At 45.5% G+C, this 7,241-nt stretch overlaps 1 pseudogene; it reads left to right on the top strand.

The window, feature by feature from the left end:
• The first annotated feature begins 1,742 nt into the window (after window positions 1-1,742).
• On the top strand, window positions 1,743-6,699 carry LOC148007227 (igE-binding protein pseudogene; annotated as a pseudogene).
• The last annotated feature ends 542 nt before the right edge of the window (window positions 6,700-7,241 follow it).

The following is a 7,241-nucleotide window of genomic DNA, read 5'->3' as shown; positions in this document are numbered from 1 at the left end:
ACATGAGAATACGACATTTATTTTAAAGGAGCATTTGATTGGAGATCTGTTACATTTCAGAGGTTAAACCTTTATTGTCATTGCAGGAAGGATGATGACATTCAGGCAAACATGATCCTTGAAATGTAGATGAGAGTTCTATATCTAGATCTGCAGGAAGCTGAAAAAGAACTGTGAACTACTTAGCATTGTTTGAACTTTTAGATGAAAACTCGCCCTCTAATGATAAACATACAACATTAAATACGCAAGTACACACTAAGGCCAAGTCTGCTAATATTTATTATTCCTTATGAGCCTCTGGGCATCATTTCTATTAAAACTAGCACAATATCAAAGATTGAGAGAAAGTTTGATTGGTTATTTGAGGAGTAGATATGACTCACGAATATCTGTATATCCAAGGCTACTCCAGCATATGAGACAGCTTCCAAAAGCTGAAAATATTGAGTTCAACTATGAAACATTCTGGTTCTGGTAGAAAAACAGTTTTATAAGTGTTCTTTCTAAAAATCTCAATTAGTCTATACCTTTTCCACTCAATTCTGCTGTGTTTTGTTTCTTCCCATCAACTTCTCTGGATGCTAGGGTAATCTATGCATCTGGTTTTGTCAGAAAGGGACTATCATTTTTCTTGAGATAGGGTCAGGTATTTTCTAAAAGTATTTTGAGTTGTACACCTTCCTGCTTGCTGTACTTTAAATCAAAATGTTCCATATAGGCACATAGAGCATAGCAATATTAAGAGGAGAGATGAAACCAGAAGTATTCCTTTGTAAAAACAACTGTAGGAAAAATAATGGAGATGAGATGGGGGGAAAGGAGATCCAGTGACTGGCCCAAATTGGGATCCAGCTCAAGGGGAGGAACAAAGCCTTGGCATTATTTCTCTTGCTATGGTGTTCTTACAGACAGAAGTGTGAGGAGCTGTCCTCACATACGCCATTACAGGATGGCACCGGCATCCAGCAGAACGCACCTAGTAAAAAGGGCAATACGCAGGCACCTGGTAACTTCCCTACTCAAAGGGACACGTACGCTTTGATACGTCATCTGGCATAATTGGCAGCGACCAGTCAGAGAGTGACACGTCCTAGGCTAGGATAGTTTCCTATATAAGGGATGGTTATTCCTCACTCGGTGTCTCCGCATTGTAAGCTTATGCTCTCCCTCACAAGACGCATTACAGCTTTTCTACAGAAGGATCCTGTGTGTGCCATGTCGTTCCTGCTGGCGAGACGTAGCGCGGGACATCTGGTGCTGAAAACCCGGGAAAGACCTCGCCATCGTCAGCACCTTCGGAGATCCCTTGGCGACAAGGAGGATTCAGAACTGCAGGTAGGTACGTTCAGAGAGGCAGGCCTCTCTTGGACTTTGGTCTGGGGTTGTCACCGCCTTGGGAAGGATTTGTTGAGGCTATAGTATTTGTCCTGGGAGCCACCCTACTCTTTCTTATTATTATGTTCTGTTTTCACCGTTTTCGCTGTTAAAAGGACGATCACAGCAGCTGAAGGCACGTCTCAGTCTCTCGTATATAAGTGAGCTTCGCGCAGCTCCCTTTTACCTTCAGTTTTGACTATTGAGGAGCAAGGATGTGATAAGGCCGACGTAGATAAGTGGCACTGTCCGGGGAGGCATGTGTAAGACTCCCGTACATAAGAGAGCAGCATGTCTGTCTCTACCGTTTCACCTCACGCCTTGTCAGACGGACGTAGATAAGCCGCCGGCATTCCTGGCCCATCATGGGATCCTCACAGTCTGTGGTCACGGCCTTGGAAACAGTGTTAAAGCAGAGGGACATCAAAATTGGAGGAAGAACACTTAAAAACTTTGTGAAGGAGGTGGAAAGGGTGGCTCCTTGGTTTGCCTGTTCAGGCTCGTTTACAATTGCCTCATGGAACAAACTTGGAAAGGACCTTGACAGAAAATTGGCGGAAGAGGATCTGTGCCTAGGGACCAAAGCTATATGGAAGCTGGTTAAGAATTGTTTAAAGGATGAAACGTGTAAGGCAGCAGTAGTAGAAGGACAGGCCACTCTCGAGGTAGTCCGGGACAGTATGTCAGAAACCGAACGTAGTGAGAGGTTGGGCACGCGCAAGAAAAAGGACGTCCTAAGAAAGAAAAAAGGCCCTCCCGGTATGTCCGCAGACAAGGGAGCGTTGAAAATTTCAGATTCCAGCACTTCCTCCTCTACACATAAACCAGGAGGGGGAGCCAGCCTATACCCTGTGAAAGAGTTAGAAGCACTGAACCTCGACAGTTCTGAAAGCTCTGAAAATGAAACCTTAGACTCAGAGGAGGAGGCCGAGCTAGATGAGGAAGAAGCTAAATATGAGGAGGAAAGATATTACCCCGATGAATGTAGGGGAAGTAATAGAAGGCTTCTAGCGCGGCCGCCACCAACGGCGCCCCCTCCATATGAGACACGCTCACGCGCCTTCTCACTAGTCCCCGAGAGGGTGAGAAGAAAGCTGAGTATGACATTTCCTGTCTTTGAGACTCTGGAGGGAGGACGGGTCCATGCCCCTGTTGAATATAATCAGATTAAGGAATTAGCGGAATCAGTTAGAAAGTATGGAGTCACGGCCAACTTTACTCTAACACAACTCGACAGGTTGGCCATGACGGCATTGACACCAGCTGATTGGCAGATGATTGCTAAGGCAGCCCTTGCCAGCATGGGCCAATACATGGAATGGAAAGCGCTCCGGTATGAGGCAGCCCAAACACAGGCCAGAGCGAATGCTACGGCCTTAATACCTGAGCAACAGGAATGGACTTTCGAACTCTTAACAGGACAGGGCCGCTTTGCAGCTGATCAGTCTGCTTACCACTGGGGCGCTATGCTCAGCTCTCCATCATGGCTATTAGAGCCTGGAAGGCACTCTCCAGGAGAGGAGGGATCGATAATCAACTTACAAAAATCATTCAGGGACTCCAGGAAAATTTCTCAGATTTTGTAGCTAGAATGACAGAGGCTGCAGGACGAATCTTTGGCAATCCTGAACAAGCAGCACCGCTTATAGAACAGCTCGTTTTCGAGCAAGCCACCCAGGAGTGCCGAGCAGCCATAGCCCCCCAAAGAAATAAAGGGCTACAGGATTGGCTTAGAGTCTGCATGGAACTTGGAGGGCCCCTTACTAACTCAGGCCTGGCGGCCGCCATTCTCCAATCCCAGCGATGCCCCGTTAAAGGGACAGATAAAAGATCATGCTTTTAATGTGGGAAAACAGGCCATCTAAAAAGAGACTGCAGGATGACAAAAGGAGACAGGGTCTGCAACTCTCTGTGTCTGATGTGGCAAAGGCTACCATAGGGCTGACCAGTGCCGATCAGTGAGAGACATTAAAGGCAAACTACTCCCTCCTTTGGAGACTCGGCCTAATGAGATGTCAAAAAATGGGCTGGTGGGCCCCCGGTCCCAGGGCCCTCAAAGATATGGGAACCGCTTTCACAGGGCCATGACCCTGGCAGAGGAGGTCCCCCAAGAGGCGACACAAAATTGGACCTGCGTGCCGCCTCAGACTTCTTTCTAATGCCCCAGTTGGGCATTCAGCCAATTCCTGCTCAGACTGTGGGGCCTCTACCCCCGGAAACCATAGGCCTTGTCCTTGGGAGAGGATCTCTCGCCCTACAAGGACTGATAGTCCATCCAGTCCTTGTTGAAGCTCAGCGCTCTCTTGATGTTCAGATTCTTTGTTCAAGTCCCGATGGGGTTTTTTCCATAAGTAAAGGAGATAGAATAGCACAGTTACTACTCCTTCCGTACTGCCAGGCCACGATACAGGATACCAAGGGACCCATGGGGGTCCACTGGTCATGATTCGGCATATTTGGTGGTTCACCTTAACAACCGCCCAAAATTGAGCTTAGAAATTAATGGAAAGAAATTCGAAGGCATACTGGATACTGGGGCTGATAAAAGTATAATTTCCTCAAAATGGTGGCCTCAATCATGGCCTACCACAAAATCTTCTCACTTGCTACAAGGATTAGGCTACCAGTCATGCCTTATGATCAGCTCTGCCACTCTAACTTGGACAACTGCCGATGGCCGACAGGCACAATTTATTCCTTATGTACTTTCCCTGCCTGTTAATCTTTGGGGGAGGGATGTTATGCAGACCATGGGACTGACCTTTTCTAATGAATACCCCCCACAAGTGTCCCACTTGATGTCAAGGATGGGCTATAAGGAAGGGAAAGGCCTAGGGCGATTAGAACAGGGTCATCTCACGCCGATTGAACCAATCGCCATCCCCCATAAACAAGGCCTGGGTTTTTCCTAGGCGCCATTGGGGCAGCACGACCCATATCATGGAGGATGGAGGACGCGGTGTGGGTTCCCCAATGGCCATTAACCTCTGAGAAATTACAGGCAGCTACAGGACTGGTGGATGAACAATTAAGATTGGGACATTTGGAGCCCTCCACCTCTCCTTGGAACACCCCAATTTTTGTAATAAGGAAAAAAAATCAGGAAAATGGCGACTACTCCATGACTTGAGGGCCATTAACGATCAGATGGAATCCCTTGGACCCATTCAGCGGGGACTTCCTATACTCTCGGCCCTACAAAAAGATTGGAATTTGGTAATAATAGATATCAAGGATTGTTTTTTCTCTATTCTGCTTTACCCCCCTGATAGGCCCAGGTTTGCTTTTACTGTCCCATCAATTAATCATACTGAACCTGATAAAAGATACCAGTGGAAGGTCCTACCTCAGGGCATGGCCAACAGCCCTACGATGTTTCAGTTATATGTTCAGGAAGCCCTCAAACCAGTCAGGGAGACCTATCCAAATTTACTGTTAATCCATTACATGGATGATATATTGATGTGTCATAAAGACTTAGAATTACTCAAACAAGCCTATTCCTTATTACAAAAAACCCTTAAGCAATGGGACTTACATATTGCTACAGAAAAGGTCCAAATTGCTGACACAGGTCATTTTCTAGGATCCATTATTTTCCCTGATAAGATTATACCCCAGAAACTGGAAATCCGTAGAGACCACCTCCATACTCTTAATGACTTTCAGAAGCTCTTGGGAGATATCAACTGGTTGAGACCATTTTTGAAAATCCCTTCCGCGGAATTAAAACCTTTCTTCGAAATATTGGAAGGGGACGGCCACATCACCTCCCCTCGTTTGCTAACTCCCGCTGCAACCAAGGCCTTACTAAAAGTAGAAGATGCCATAAAACAGCCCCAATTGCAACGCATTGATTGATCTCTACCTTTTTCACTCTGTGTACTAGATACCAAGGATTTACCCACTGCAGTTTTATGGCAACAAGGTCCACTGTTATGGATCCATCCACATGCTTCCCCTGTGAAGATTATTGATTGGTATCCAGCCGCAGTAGCACATCTGGCTATGAAGGGCCTAAAAGCTGCCATCTGTCATTTTGGGAATCCACCCCAATCCTTGATTATCGCATATACATCCTACCAGGTCCAAACTCTAGCCGCTAACTCTGATGATTGGGCAGTGCTGCTCACATCCTTTACAGGGAAGATAGATAATCATTATCCTAAACACCCCCTATTGTGTTTTGCAAGAACACAACCTGTTGTTTTCCCTCGCGTCACATCCCACAGACCATTAAAGGAGGGGATAACAGCGTATACGGATGGGTCAAAAACAGGGGTGGGAGCATATGTGGTAAACTCCCAAGTATTCTCACGACAATATTTTGAAACCTCACCCCAAGTGGTAGAATGCCTAGTGGTCATGGAGGTCATTGAAAAATTCCAGGTTCCTCTAAATATTGTTTCAGATTCCTCCTATGTGGTTAATGCTGTTATTATTCTTGAAACCGCCAGTATAATTAAAACCACTAGTAAGGTGGCATATATTTTCCGAAAAATCCAAATTATCCTATTAAATAGAAGATTCCCTGTATACATTACTCATATACGGGCCCATTCTGGACTCCCTGGCCCAATGAGTTCAGAGAATGATTTGGCTGACAAAGCCACAAAAATGATAGCTGTGGCCCTGGCCTCTCCTTTAGAGGCCGCTAAAGCCTTTCATGGCAATTTCCATGTCAACTCAGAAACTTTACGCCGCCGCTTCTCTATAACTAGAAAAGAGGCACGTAATATAGTCACCCAATGCCAACAGTGCTTCCAGTTCCTCCCAGTTCCTCACATCGGGGTCAACCCAAGAGGAATACAGCCATTGCAAATCTGGCAAATGGATGTTACTCATAATTCTACTTTTGGAAAATTACAGTATGTGCATGTATCTATAGACACATGTTCTGGCATTCTACATGCCACCCCACTTACAGGAGAAAAAACAACACATGTCATTCAGCACTGCCTTGAAGCATGGAATGCTTGGGGAAAGCCAAAATGTGTAAAAACTGACAATGGCCCTGCCTACACATCTCAAAAATTCCGTCAGTTTTGTGCTCAGATGCAGGTTACCCACCTGACGGGCCTGCCCTACAACCCTCAAGGACAGGGAATCATAGAGCGTGCTCATCGGACGCTCAAATCATATTTAATAAAACAAAGAGGGGGAATTATGATAGAACTCCCCCCAACACCCCAAGTGGCCACTGCTCTGGCCCTTTTTACCTTAAATTTTTTAAATCTTGATGAAGCTGGACAAACAGCGGCTGATCGACATTGCTCAGAGCCCAAGAGGACAAAAGAATTAGTGAAATGGAAGGATGTATAGACAAATGAATGGAAAGGCCCGGATCCGGTTTTAATAAGATCCAGTCAGAGAGTGACACGTCCTAGGTGAGGATAGTTTCCTATATAAGGGACGGTTATTCCTCACTCGGTGTCTCCGCATTGTAAGCTTATGCTCTCCCTCTCAAGACGCATTAAACCTTTTCTGCAGAAGGATCCTGTGTGTGCCGCGTTGTTCCTGCTGGCGAGATGTAGCGCAGGACAAGGATGGGGAGGGGAAGCCCATATAGAAGGGGACAGGAAGGGGTTAGGGTTATGTTGGCCCGGGAATAACAATCTAAATGTAAGTAAGAAATACTCAAGTTAATAAAGATAGAAGAAAAAAGACTCCTCTGTTTTGAAATTTCATTTTAGTTCTATACCCTATTTTCTGATTGGGATGTTGATTTTTTTTCCGTGGTTAGCTTCTTGAGTTCTTTATATATTTTTGGATATTAGCACTCTATCTATCAGGATGAAGAAACATAGCACCAATTCAACATAGAAACAAATAGATGTAACCACTAAAATCATACTCTTCCTAAT

Source organism: Rattus norvegicus, chromosome 1, assembly GCF_021556685.1.
Source record: "Rattus norvegicus strain SHRSP/BbbUtx chromosome 1, alternate assembly SHRSP_T2T, whole genome shotgun sequence".
Classification (NCBI taxonomy): Eukaryota; Metazoa; Chordata; class Mammalia; order Rodentia; family Muridae; genus Rattus; species Rattus norvegicus.
The sequence above is the reverse complement of the archived record's forward strand: the minus strand, read 5'-3'. Positions and strand labels throughout refer to the sequence as shown.